Source organism: Cibotium barometz, chromosome 66, assembly GCF_041138505.1.
Source record: "Cibotium barometz isolate CiBa-2024 chromosome 66, ASM4113850v1, whole genome shotgun sequence".
NCBI lineage: Eukaryota > Viridiplantae > Streptophyta > Polypodiopsida > Cyatheales > Cibotiaceae > Cibotium > Cibotium barometz.
Window position 1 is genome coordinate 4,650,515 of NC_141111.1, and position 14,999 is coordinate 4,665,513.

The window sequence follows — 14,999 nt, forward strand, 5'->3', positions numbered from 1 at the left end:
CCTAAAGATTAAAGAAGAATTTTATTTCACTAATTTCAACAAATTTTGCCATAACCTCCTTTGTATGGCTGACCATTTTTCAACTTTCTAAGTCTTAAAAAAATAGCTAGAAGTATTAGATTTATCCTAAAGTAAACAATTTCTCTCTTAATTAAAACAACATTATAAAAAACTTGACAATTTATCATTAACTATTTACCAAGGATAGAGAATGGTTGGTTTTGCTAGAGAAGAGAGGGGAATGCCTTTCTGTAATGAGCCATAACATTTTTAGAGAAGACATAAAGCATAAAAATCATTTAAACAATAAAAATCATGAAATAATTGAAAAAAAAGAGTTACCAACTTACTAAAGACTTTAATAGCTTTCCTTTGGCTTGAGGGTTTGAGGGTTCAACTCTTGATTGAACAAGAGTGGCCACCTATCTTTGGAAGAGGGAAATGTCAAAAACTAGTGAATTATTAATGAATTCACAGTTCTTGGCTTGGGTGGAATAGAGTAACAATGCATAAACATTATTGAGTTTCAACAAAGGGGAAGGCCTCTATTTATAGGAAAAAGTGAGCTCCTAACTAGAGGTGGGCTGATTCACCACACTAGCTTGGGCCCACAAAACTAGGCAGCATCCATAATCACATGTCCACCCTCATTGGGGAGGAAATCCAATTCCGAGTGGAATAGGAGGGGATTACGTTGGGAGCTTGCTTGTGCCTTCGCCTACCGACTATGCAAGCAAGAGCAGAGTTAGCCAAGTAGGGGAGACGATGATGTACTAGAACACTAAGAATTGAGAATAGCAATCCATCCCATCCTACATCTAGACATAACTAAACCATCCAAGAAAGAATACATCTCAAGGTCTGCAGGTGGCATCTACCACGAAATCTATGAACAGAAGTGGGAAAGGATTTGTCTCTGTTGCAACATTGAGCTTCCAGTAATCCAAATAGACACGGAGCTTTCCATTCTCTTTCAGCACAATCACTATTAACAACAACCATGTCACTTTTCCACCGGATATATGAATCCTAGTTTCAAGAGTTTATCAATTTCCTCAATTTGTCTTGCATAATTTGCATTCATCCGGTACCGCTGTTGCTTGCTTAATGGGAACAACGTCCTCCTTACGATTGATATGATGTTGATAAAATTGAGGATCAACACCCTTCATATCTTTGTAGCTCCAAGGATATACATCCACATATGATTTTAATAAGTTCTAGAGTTTTTCTTTTAATTCTGTATCCAACTTAGTGCTGATGCAAACTATCTTGGGGTGCTCCACGTCACCCAGATTCATGTCTTCTAGCTCATCTGCTATGACCCGAAGGCTATGCTTCATTGCTCTCTCATGAGTTTCTTCTACCTGGATGAGGGCTTGAACTTCCTTCGGTACACCCACATGACCTAAGGGGGTGTCGGCTTGGTCCTCGTTGATTTAGTTCATAAGGTATGCTTGGCTGGTTTACGCTAGAAGATTGAATTCTAAATCATCGGTGGTTTTGGTTTGGATATGTCTATGGACATGGATATGGAAGCCTTGATCTAGCTGTCGACCTGATTTCAGCATCTCTTTTGTGAACATTTTGCTGTATAGAAACTATTTGATGCAAATATTTGTTGTTTTCAAAGGTTGTTTTAAGGATCATTGTGGAACTTCTGTAAATTAAAGAAAATATTTGTATATGTTTCATAGTGTGGTAGGACCTAATTAGATGATAAAAATGAATTGGTGAGATTAGGTTGAAAGTGGGTGAATGGCTGCCCTGATGGCGCCATCCTATGGGTGGGTGGACCCAACGAGTCGGGTAACTTTCCAACATATGTATTTATTACAATCCAAATAGGACCCAAACAAGTTTCGTTTTAGGGGGCCATGCTAGCGATCATGCCTTGTGAGGACAAGAGGAAAAGGAGTTAGCTTCTATAACCAAGTGCAGATTTGTTCTATCCTGGATCACGCACATTGAGTGCCATTCGATTGGAGGAATAGATTCCTATTAGAATGAGTATGTTTCCCGTGAGATAGAGTTAGGTCCCTTTGTTTGCTCGTATCCTCATATTGTCAAGAGATTAAGGTGTCATTAATCGAAAATAAGAGGACTTATCTACTATCAAAGGGTTTCCCTTGACCTAGCTAGGGCGAGGACCTTACACGTGGTATCCAAGCATGGTTTAGGTAATTGTGTGTCGTATTGTTTGATTGCTAGGCTTTCTTGATAGACTAATCTAGTTATGTCTAGATGTAGGATGGGATGGATTGCTATTCTCAATTCTTAGTGTTCTAGTACATGTTGTTGCTCCCTAAACTTTGAGTTCTGTGATGCCATAATCCACATCATAGAAAAGCTAATTTAGCCCTTCAACTGGTTTACTTGTTTTGGTCCCTTGGCACTCCTCAAAATGATACCCATAGAACCATCAATGGAACTCATATACTAAAAAATCAATGGGTCTATGTGACAAAGTGACCGAGGTTTTGCCTCCCAATAGAGTAGTTGTTAGCCAAAGCTTAACTCATGGTTTGCCTCCCTTCCCAGAGACTTATCGAGTTTTAGAGACCTTGGTAGATTCTCCTTAATATTTCAATTCTAATGCCTCACAATTTTACTAGAAGCTTACCATCATGTAAATATTGATTTGTATAACTCGATCCTTGTAATCAACTAGTTTTTCTTGTAAATATTAAAGCTTGGAACAAAGGATTTGGAATTCTTGCACTTAGTGTTCTTGTGATTATTGTAAGTCTAGGTGGCCTAAGTATTATAATTCTAAACTTAACCTCTCATTGATAAACCGAGGTCATCAACTTCTTGTTCCCAATGCATTATACATAGATACACAGGAGAAGAAGCTCCTGCTCAAACATAGATACATAGATACACAGGAGAAGAAGCTCCTGCTCAAACAAATGCAACCTCTCTCATTCAATGGGGGGCAGGCTCAAATATTGAAAGAGATGTGGAAGTTTGGATTGAGGCTATGGATGACTATTTTTCAAATGCCAAAATAGGAGTTAGAAATCAATCCATGCTTGCTAGGTTTTGTCTCACTGGAGATTGTAAACTTTGGTGGAAACAATGGTGTTAAGGCAAGGGGGGTCACCAAGGAGGTTCCTAGACTTGAAGTGACATTAAACAAGCTATGAAGGATCGCTACCTTCCCTCATCTCATGAATCCACCATTATGATGAATGAGTTCTTCAGCCTTGTAGAATTATATGGTAGTGATGTGTGTGAACACACTTAGGACTCTCGGGGTACTTTTTTCCTCACTAGGAGGTTCTTTTCCCTGTGCATATGTGCACCCTCTTATCTACTCATTTTGGGGTGTGCACTTATCTTTTGTATCTGGCACACATTCGTTTATTCTAATCTAATGATTTTGTGTGATCTCAAGCTTTTCTATCTTATGTGTGTGCATTGTTGCAACCCTAACCTCGATTCCAACAATTGGTATCAGAGCTAGTAGTCTGCCTCCTTCCTCCACAACCTTGTTTTTTTTGTCTCTGATTGAGATACCCTCTTAGAAAGAAGAACGTATATACTCTAGTGTGATATATATGAAGTATACTAAATTTTTGGGATCTGCCGCGCGATTCGGATGTGTTTCGGACACGTTTTGGGCACCGCAAGGTTTCTAGAGAGGCGTCATTTTGGATTGGTTTTGCTCGATTATTTTGGGTGTTTGGGTTGTGCAATTGCGAAGATTTGGTGTGCAACAGCATCTATTGTTGCTTCAAAAACATCAACCATCATACTTTTGCCAGTAAAACTCTATTCTCTACTCTATATGATTTTTCATACCCCGGATGGCTGCCAACAACTAGCAAGTGATTCACCTAGTTCGGTAGCCATCCGAGGTTGCATTCTGGGTACTTGAAGTCTTGAAGTGTGTTGAAAGATTTTGCATTTGGTAGACAGTCATGGGCTGGCAGTAGTGATGTATTCAATATGAAGTCTTGAAGTGTGTTGAAAGATTTTGCATTTGGTAGACAGTCATGGGCTGGCAGTAGTGATGTATTCAATATGAAGTCTTGAAGTGTGTTGAAAGATTTTGCATTTGGTAGACAGTCATGGGCTGGCAGTAGTGATGTATTCAATATGAAGTCTTGAAGTGTGTTGAAAGATTTTGCATTTGGTAGACAGTCATGGGCTGGCAGTAGTGATGTATTCAATATGTTGTCTACTAAGGACAAACTTGATGGGACTAACTACCTATTGTGGTCCTACATGATGAGGCATGTGCTGGTTGCTAAAGGCCTTTGGAATGTGGTGAGTGGTAGTGAAACTCATCTTGTTTCTGAACTACCAGTGCAACTAGGTGCTGCAGGTACATCTAAAGTAGAATCTGATACATATGTGACTCTTCCACATGCACAACCAGTACCTCCCACTGTTGCTCAAACAAGATGGGATGGAAGAGATGCACAGGCACATGCATTGCTTGCACTTTCTGTGAAGCAAAGCATTATTCCTCATACTCGGCATGTAAGACTTCAAAACACGCATGGGATACACTTGCGGTATTATACCAGGTGCGCAATGAAGCACGTGGCACGTGTTGCATGCATCTACGCAAACAGTTGGAGTTTGAGCACATGAATGAGGGAAACTTAATGGACAGCTTCTTGACCAAGATCAAAGATTTTAAGGAGCAGCGCGCTAGTACGAATGAGATATATCCCGATAGTACATTGGTGCCCACAGTTCTCAATGCATTGTTGGATTCTTATGAGAGTTTTGCCTCTCCCTTTAGATTCATGATGATGAGAAATCCAAATGCCCTTACATTTGATGAGCTAGTTTCCGTACTCTTGCAAGAAGAGCAGTCTAGACAAAATAGATCTATTATGCAAGTTGGTGATCAATTTTTTAATGCCAGTCAGCAAGGCAAAGGTAAAGCTTCTTCGCATGGTGGCTATGAGCCAAAATCAGAATCCTGAGTAAGGATGCAGAGAGAGAAGGTGATAAGACTAAAAAGAAGGGCAAGTGTCACTATTGCAGGAAACTAGGGCAATACATAAATGAGTGCAAGAAAAGACTAGAGAAGGAGAAAATGAAGGAATCACACATGGCTGTGGGGCTGATGCATCTACAGCAAGTACAACAAAGAAAGAATCTACAAGTTTTGCTCAAAATGATTAGGCATAGACTTACCTTTCTCTCGAGGCAGGAGAACGTAGTAGAGTTACGTTCACCATTTCAATTCTACATATATATATATATATATATATATATATATATATATATATATATATATATATATATATATATATATATATATATATATATATATATATATATATATATATATATGCTTGTCAACCGTGCTAAACTAAATTTTCATTTATTCTTTTCCAAACTTATCAACTAGAAGACTTCATTCAGGTTTAAGGAAAGTCCCTGGACCTTTTTCATTACTCATCGTTTCTTCATGGGGTGGTAAAGTTTACCTTAGATCTCGACGATAGCTGAGGGTTCGAATACCTCCTAACCCACAATCAATCATCCCTACTTTTATCTTTTATGGGGTGATCAATTCTTCTTTTTTACAGAGAGTTTTCTCACGATCTAACAAGCCCACGTCTCTCTCACGAGCAAATCTTTTATTCATTATCAGAATAATGATACCATAGGAAGAAACAAAAAAGAAGGGCATTTTTCTCGCCTAGATACTTAACTTAAATGGAGTAGCATGGGTTGTTACTGCACAAACCCAATTGCACATCGTGCGAAAATACTTATATCTCCTCCGAAATAGATGAATGATCATTTTCCTAGCAAGTGATCCGACTGTACATTGCATTTATGACCCTTCTGTTCATGATGTATGCATGTCAGTGGTAGAAGCAACAACAACGCAGCAAGCTTGATGATAAGGCAGTTAAATGCATATTTGTGGGATACGGTTCAAAAAGCAAGGGATATAGACTCGACCATCATCGGGCCTCAAAGTGGATTTTGGTAAGTAAAGATGCTTTTATCAAAAACTCAATTCATCCCATGCTTTCATGTAAAAAAGAGCAGAATGTATGCTCATAGGACACATTTGATTCGCTCCTACCTTTATTTGATGGAGGGTAGCCATATGTAGAGCAATTGAATGCTCAACCAAGTTTTGAAATTCAGCCATTAGAGGTGCAAAATCAGCTTGCAAATTAGCTTTTTGATGAGGCAATTTTTGAGAATGTAGTGGATGAGGAGAGAGCAGCCATAGAAGAATCTAGATGAGGAGGAGACAAGAGACTAATAAATTTCGTGTATGAACAAGGCCATCCGGGTGGTTAGGATCAGTTCCAGACTCTTTGTCATTGGAATTCTCTTCCCGTGCATCTCTAGGATTTGTCCAAGGATTATCGTCAGTGGAATTCTTCTCCCATGTATCTCCAGGATTTGTATTATACTCGCTGGTGTTGTCCAGGGGATTATCGTTAGCCAGCGCGAGGAGGTGAAGTATGTCCTATAATGAGAGCAGCGTAATGATAAGTACGGTCGATCATGCGGTCCACGGTGACCAAGAATCATACCCTTGCTCATCCCAGGGAGTTTCTAGATCATCTAGTTCCTATTTAGTATCCGGATCAAAGAGCACATGCATGCCACTTAGTAAAGGGAAGAACTGACAAAATCATCAAACCACTTTTATTGAAGACCAAACGCAAGTAAGTTGTATTTTTTTGGCTAAATGCTTCCAAGGTCATGCTATTAAGAATGATTGCTATGGCATCCTCCTCTTTTCCTATGTGCTGGGCTAAATACTTGCAAGGTCATGCTCTTAAGGATTACTATGGCATCCTTCTCTTCTAATGGACACCCAACACATGTAACTTGTTATATATAACACTTTTTTATTTTATTTAAATGTGCTTGGACTGACTCAGACTCTTTGATAGATGGTCAACCTAAAAAACTAATATTTTAGAATTATTTCAGAGTTCTTTGTTAGCACTAAATAGTTTCTCTATTTCATCCCATGCTCCTTTAGAGCAGCTATCTTTTAGAGTTATCTTTTGATGCAATGTGATGGATGAATCTATCACCTAGCCCTAATGCAACAATGGCTAGAGCTATCTCATCTCTTTGTTTACAGAATCTTTTATTTGTGGACATTTCTCTTTTCTACTTACTATCCTCTAAAGCCCATCTTTGATGAGAATAAACTTGAATTTTACTTGCCATGTATAGAAAATTGAGTTTTACTTGCCATGTATGGAAACTTGAGTTTTACTTACCATCATGTGTATTTTTTGAAATCTTCACCATTAAATTTATCTGCTACTATGAGTGAATTTGACATGGTTTCCTTATGGGGATGGGAAGGTCTTTATAATGGGGTTACTTAAGGCCGGTAAACCTTGATTTGGGAGAGTGATTTGGAGTACTAGACTAAGAGAAAAATTGGTTTTGATGCCGCACAAGTGTTTAGCAACACCCCAATGATGGGGTAGATTAGAACCTTAAATGGCTCTAGAAATTGATTATAATTATCACTAGTTATCTTATTAACTAAGGTCTTTTTTTGCTAGAGGAGAGAATGATTTGATAATTAAAGCTTCAATGGTGTTTAGCATGTGAATTGAACCCATGAGCCAAAAAATGGCAAGAATGATGTGAAATTTTGAAATTTCCACCCTTCAAGCTGGAATTTTACCGCCAACTAGCTGCTCCCTTTTGATGCCTTTGATTTGACCAAATAATACCCTCCTTTCATGTGTTACAACTCTCTGAGTTGATATACCAGCTCCCAAGTGTTCCTTCTTGAAGACAATGAATCCAAAAACTTTGATTCTTGATGATTTGGATCTTAGAAAAAGATTTGAAAAAATTGCTAAGCTAGTTAAGTAAAACTAAAATTTTAATAATCTAAGCAATGGTAGGTTGCATAACTACTCTCGGAATGATGGGTGATCTAATACTAACTTGAGGTTTGCATCTACAGAGGATTAAGGTGTCTAGAAATGAATTAAACTTATCATCTTAGCATGCTAGCAATCAAGAAAGACATTATTAGCACTAATGATAATGCTAATGATGAAGATGAAGCATAATGACAATGCAAGAGGTTTAGCTCAAAAGCTCATATGTTTTGATCCATTAGATAGAGTGCCTTTTAATAGGCTTAAGTACATCTCCATTATCCATTAAACATGGCACATAAGCTTTCTTAAGCATCCCCTAATCTTTCTAGATTTGAGTCCCATCTCCCTTGAAGTCAGGAGTAATGTTCTACAGAGCCCTCTTGTGAAGTGGAGAATTTGTTGCCCTAAAAATGAAATCTGCACCTTGCACTTCCTAGTAATTCCTCAATCATAGGGAATGATCTCTATAAGATGGGCCACTAGATTGGAGTAGTTCCTTAGGAGCCTCGCTACCATATTTTCCTAGTTTCAGTTGCAGGTACATCTTCTCCCCTTACTTAGCTAGCTCCTCTCTTGCTTGCGTAGTTAGCAAGCGGAGGCAGTAGCACACCTAGGAGTCAGCCGAGGAAAATCCCCTCCTATGACACAAGAAATTGGATTTCGACCCCATAAGAGTGGACATGTCATTATGGATGCTGCCTAGTTTTGCAGGCCAAGCTAGTGCGGTGAATTAGCCTACCTCGTGAGAAGACGTCTCCCTCTGAGGAGTGAGAGGGCTCGGTACAGTGAGGACCGGACTTAAGGGGGTGACAGGTCAGCTTGGCCCTCGTTGATTGGTCGATGATCAGAGAGTTTAGTTCGTAAGGTATGCTCAGCTGGTTTACGCTAGAAGATTGAATTCTAAATCATCGATGGTTTTGGTTTTGTTTTTGGTTTGGATATGTCTATGGACATGGATATGGAAGCCTCGATCTGGCTGCCGACCTGATTTCAGCATCTCTTTTGTGAACATTTTGCTGTAGAAACTATTTGATGTAAATATTTGTTATTTTGAAAGGTTGTTTTAAGGATCATTGTGGAACTTCTGTAAGTTAAAGAAAATATTTGTATATGTTTCATAGTGTGGTAGGACCTAATTAGATGATAAAAATGAATTGGTGATTAGGTTGAAAGTGGGTGAATGGGTGCGCTGATGGCACCATCCTATGGGTGGGTGGACCCAACGAGTCGGGTAACTTTCCAACATATTCATTTATTACAATCCAAATAGGACCCAAACAAGTTGCTCGTATCCTCATATTGTCAAGAGATTGTGTCATTAATCAAAAATAAGGGGACTTATCTACCTATCAAAGGGTTTCCCTTGACCTAGCTAGGGCGAGGACCTTACACGTGGTATCCAAGCATGGTTTAGGTAATTGTGTGTCGTATTGTTTGATTGCTAGGCTTTCTTGATAGACTAATCTAGTTATGTCTAGATGTAGGATGGGATGGATTGCTATTCTCAATTCTTAGTGTTCTAGTACATCGTCTCCCCTACTTGGCTAACTCTGCTCTTGCTTGCATAGTCGGTAGTGAATACTTGGTACTTGAAGTCTTGAAGTGTGTTGAAAGATTTTGCATTTGGTAGATAGTCATGGGCTGGTAGTAGTGATGTATTCAATATGTTGTCTACTAAGGACAAACTTGATGGGACTAACTACCCATTGTGGTCCTACATGATGAGGCATGTGCTGGTTGCTAAAGGCCTTTGGAATGTGGTCAGTGGTAGTGAAACTCGTCTTGTTTCTCAACTACCAGTGCAACTAGGTGTTGCAAGTACATCTAAAGTAGAATCTGATACAGATGTGGCTCTTCCACATGCACCACCAGTACCTCCCACTGCTGTTGAAACGAGATGGGATGGAAGAGATGCACAGGCACATGCATTGCTTGCACTTTCTGTGAAGCAAAGCATTATTCCTCATACTTGGTCATGTAAGACTTCAAAACATGCATGGGATACACTTGCTGCATTATACCAGGTGCGCAATGAAGCACGTGGCACGTGTTGAATGCATCTATGCAAACAGTTGAGTTTGAGCACATGAATGAGGGAGACTCAATGGACAGCTTCTTGACCAAGATCAAAGATTTTAAGGAGCAGCGCGCTAGTACGGATGAGATATATCCCGATAGTACATTGGTGCCCACAATTCTCAATGCATTGTTGGATTCTTATGAGAGTTTTGCCTCTCCCTTTAGATTCATGATGATGGGAAATCCAAATGCCCTTACATTTGATGAGCTAGTTTCAGTACTCTTGCAAGAAGAGCAGTCTAGATAAAATAGATCTATTATGCAAGTTGGTGACCAATTTTTTAATGCCAATCAGAAAGGCAAAGGTAAAGCTTCTTCGCATGGTGGCTATGAGCCAAAATCAGAATCCTGAGGTAAGAATGTAGAGAGAGAAGGTGATAAGACTAAAAAGAAGGGCAAGTGTCACTATTGCAAGAAACTAGGGCAATACATAAATGAGTGCAAGAAAAGACTAAAGAAGGAGAAAATGAAGGAATCGCGCATGGCTGTGGCTGATGCATCTACACCAAGTACAGCAAAGAAAGAATCTACAAGTTTTGCTCAAAATGATAAGGCATGGACTTACCTTTCTCTCAAGGCAGGAGAACGTAGTAGAGTTATGTTCACCCCTCCGGAATAGACGAATGATCATTTTCCTACTAGCAAGTGATCTGACTGTACATTGCATTTATGACCCTTCTGCTCATGATGTATGCATGTCAGTGGTAGAATCGGATGCTTGGTACTTTGACAGTGGTAGTAGTAAGCACATTACTTCACAAAAAAATTTGTTCTCATCTCTGGAATTTGTCCCAAGTGCAAGAACTGTCACATGTGCAAATGGTTCCTCATATCCTGTCAAAGGAGTTGGTAGAGTTGTGCTCAATCACTACTACAGATGGGGGCTTATTTACTCTTTCTAAAGTTTTATATGTGCCAGGCATTAAGAAGAACTTACTGTTGTCAGTTTTAGCCTTAGCCTTTTCAAGCTTGATGGTGAAATTTATGGATGATAGATGTACGCTATAGGATAGTAATGATAGTTCTAGCATTGCCTCAGGTGCCTTGTTTCAAGGCCTATACAAGATGGATATATTTAAGAAGTTACGGCATGATGCTTGCTCAGTCTCTATGACTCATACTATGAGTGATGTAGAATTATAGCATGCACGATTTGACCATTTGAATTATGGTAGTTTGTTACGCCTTCAAAGACATGATATGGCGTTTGAGTTGCCAACTCTTGAGACCCTTGCTAGACATGTATGTGAGGGGTATATTCTTGGTAAAATGTATCGGGCATCATTTCCAAAGGATGGATCTGTGAGAGCTGTTAAGAAACTATAGCTTATACATAGTGACGTATGTGGTCCTATGAGGACACCATCTATTGGGGGATATCTCTACTTCATCACTTTTATTGATGATTTCTCCAGATATAACTGGGTATATCCATTAATGTAGAATTCAGAGGTGTTTTTTATATGCTTTAGGCTGAAAATGCATGTGAATGTAAAGTTGCGACCCTTCGTTCTCAGATCGAGGGAGGGAGTATATGTCCAAGGAATTTCATGCATATATGGTTGAAAAAGGCATAAGGCATCAATGTACAGTGCCACACACACCTCTGTAAAATGGTGTGGCTGAGAGGACAAACAGGTAGATGGCACGATGTATGGTGAAAGCCCAAGATTTACCTCATAGTTTTTGGTTAGAGGTAACTATGTGTGCAAACTATGTGTTGAACAAATACCCTACCAAGGCCTTACAGTCTAAAACTCCTATGAAGCTTGGCATGGCAGGAAGCCTTCTGTGGCTCATTTGCATGTTTTTGGTTATCTTGCTTATGCTCTTGTGCCTAAGCAGCAACAACGCAGTAAGCTTAAGGTAGTTAAATACATATTTATGGGATACAGTTCAAAAAGCAAGGGATATAGACTCGACCATCCGGCCTCAAATCGGATTTTGGTAAGTAAAGATGTTTTTATCAAAAACTCAATTCATCCCATGCTTTCATGTAAAAAAGAGCAGAATGTATGCTCATAGGACACGTTTGATTTGCTCCTACCTTTATTTGATGGAGGGTAGCCATATGTAGAGCAATTGAATGCTCAACCAAGTTTTGAAATTCAGCCATTAGAGGTGCAAAATCAGCCTGCAAATTAGCTTTTTGATGAGGCAATTTTTGAGGATGTAGTGGATGAGGAGAGAGCAGCCATAGAAGAATCTAGATGAGGAGAAGACTAGAGACTAATAAATTTCGTGTACGAACAAGGCCATCTCTGAGATCCCTCTGTCCCCTCCGCGCGCCGAACTCCCGGTAGTTGAAACAGCGGAAGCAACCCCCTCATGCGTGGGGCATGGTTTCTCACTCGGGGCCTCGCCTTCGAATGTCCGGGGCACGAGACTAGGCTGGTGGTCACTCCAAAAACCAAAACTGGGAAAATTCCCATGCCCAGAAAGCAAGGACACTTCCACCTTTATGATTTTTTTTTAAAACAAATTTTTCTAATGTGATCAATTCTAAGCTATCCTTCAACTGAATAAACCAGATAGAAGGAAACTATCACTAATATAATTTGATCATTTTAGTAAATTCAACGCTTTTTTTCTGATCCAGGTCAGGCACAGCCGTTGATCCACTTATTGAAAAATTTATCAGGAAATTGTCTAATTACTCGAATCTTAGCGTAATCCTAAGATTTTACAGTTTGATTATTAAAACTCCACTGATTCCAGCCTAACCCCATCCGGGATGGGTTAGCCACCACCCTACCCACTGGAATCGGTGGAACCAGACAAGTACTCACCCACCCATAATTGAATTACCTTTCTTAACTTTAGCTTTAGAAAACAGATACGCACACACTCCTCTTTATTAAAACTTTAATAAAAACAACCCTTGATAAACAATTTACGGTTTATACATGTCATACTTCAAAATTTTCATTGAGTCCTTGTTTCTCAACAAAACAGTATCACTCTGGACTCTCCGTTGAGCCCAGCACGTCAACAACGAGATCCAGTGATAGATTATAAAAACATAGGTCCATCATATAATATCTTCCTCGACATACGCATGGATGTCCTCGGCATCGCAAGCCCGTGCATCACCTAGTTAGAACCCTCCAGGATCCTTAGGTGTCCTGGCACTTCACTCAGGGATCGCTTCGTCGACCCTCGTCCATCGTACTGGAAGCGCACCATTTTAACCATACCGAGGCTGGTCAAGACCTCGGCAGGTTTTGTCGCGTGAGCTGTCCCTCGAACACTCCCCGCCAACTGTTGCAACTGAACTTCCCTTAGATAAACATATATGCCAAATGCTCCCTCCAGCATTTTGGCGTAAGACAGTCTTTTAAGAAGGCAAGGTTTGCAAGTTTATAGTTTTTGATTTTTGTTTGAATACCATGAGTATATCGTAAATCCCTATCTCAATACTTCTAGATCCAATTTTCAATTCCAAACAGAATTCTTCAAATTCTGTTAACTTGATCCTTAGATCAAAGTCACAAGTCTTAACTTAGTTTCAGATTCGATGGGTGATTGAATACATTTTCCCTGAACTGGGCACATCGTCATTGATTGAGACTGACGAAAGAATTAGGTCTTGGTCAATAGTTTGAGTCAGAGTTTAGGTCTGAAAGATTCTTTCTAAAATTATCTTCTCGAAAGGTACCATCTTAGTTTCTCTTTTTCTAACATTTCTTTCGCGACGAATATAAGTTTACAAATTCAGAAACATGGATTTCTCAAGAAATATTCATTTACGTTGATCTCCGATTAAAATTTATCTTTTATGCATACCTCTATACATTAAAATCAATTATGATAAAAGTAACACTTTTGATATAAAAATTTATCATTATGCATACTCCTATGCATGAAAATAAAAATGATAAAAGTAACAATTTTGATATAAAAATTTATCATTATGCATACTCCTATGCATGAAAATAAAAATGATAAAAGTAACACTTTTGATATAAAATTTTATCATTATGCATACTCCTATGCATGAAAATAAAAATGATAAAAGTAACACTTTTGATATAAAAATTTATCATTATGCATACTCCTATGCATGAAAATAAAAATGATAAAAGTAACACTTTTGATATAAAAATTTATCTTTATGCATACTCCTATGCATGAAAATAAAAAATGGTAAAAGTAACACTTTTGGTATAAAAATTTATCATTATGCATACTCCTATGCATGAAAATAAAAATGATAAAAGTAACACTTTTGATATAAAAATTTATCATTATGCATACTCCTATGCATGAAAATAAAACTGATAAAAGTAACACTTTTGATATAAAAATTTATCATTATGCATACTCCTATGCATGAAAATAAAACCGATAAAAGTAACACTTTTGATATAAAAATTTATCATTCTACATACTCCTATGCATGAAAATAAAAATGATAAAAGTAACACTTTTGATATAAAAATTTATCTTGATGCATACTCCTATGCATGAAAATAAAAAATGATAAAAGTAACACTTTTGATATAAAAATTTATCTTTTATGCATACTCCTATGCATAAAAATAATACTTGGAATATAGAAAACCTAAAGATTAAAGAAGAATTTTATTTCACTAATTTCAACAAATTTTGCCATAATCTCCTTTGTATGGTTGACCATTTTTCAACTTTCTAAGTCTTAAAAAAATAGCTAGAAGTATTAGATTTATCCTAAAGTAAACAATTTTCCTCTTAATTAAAATAACATTATAAAAAACTTGACAATTTATCATTAACCATTTACCAAGGATAGAGAATGGTTGGTTTTGCTAGAGAAGAGAGGGGAATGCCTTTCTGTAATGAGCCATAACATTTTTAGAGAAGGCATAAAGCATAAAAATCATTTAAACCATAAAAACCATAAAATAAGTGGAAAAAAAAAAGAGTTACCAACTTAATAAAGACTTTAATAGCTTTCCTTTGGCTTGAGGGTTTGAGGGTTCAACTCTTGATTGAACAAGAGTGGCCACCTATCTTTGGAAGAGAGAAATATCAAAAACTAGTGAATTATTAATGAGTTCACAGTTCTTGGCTTGGGTA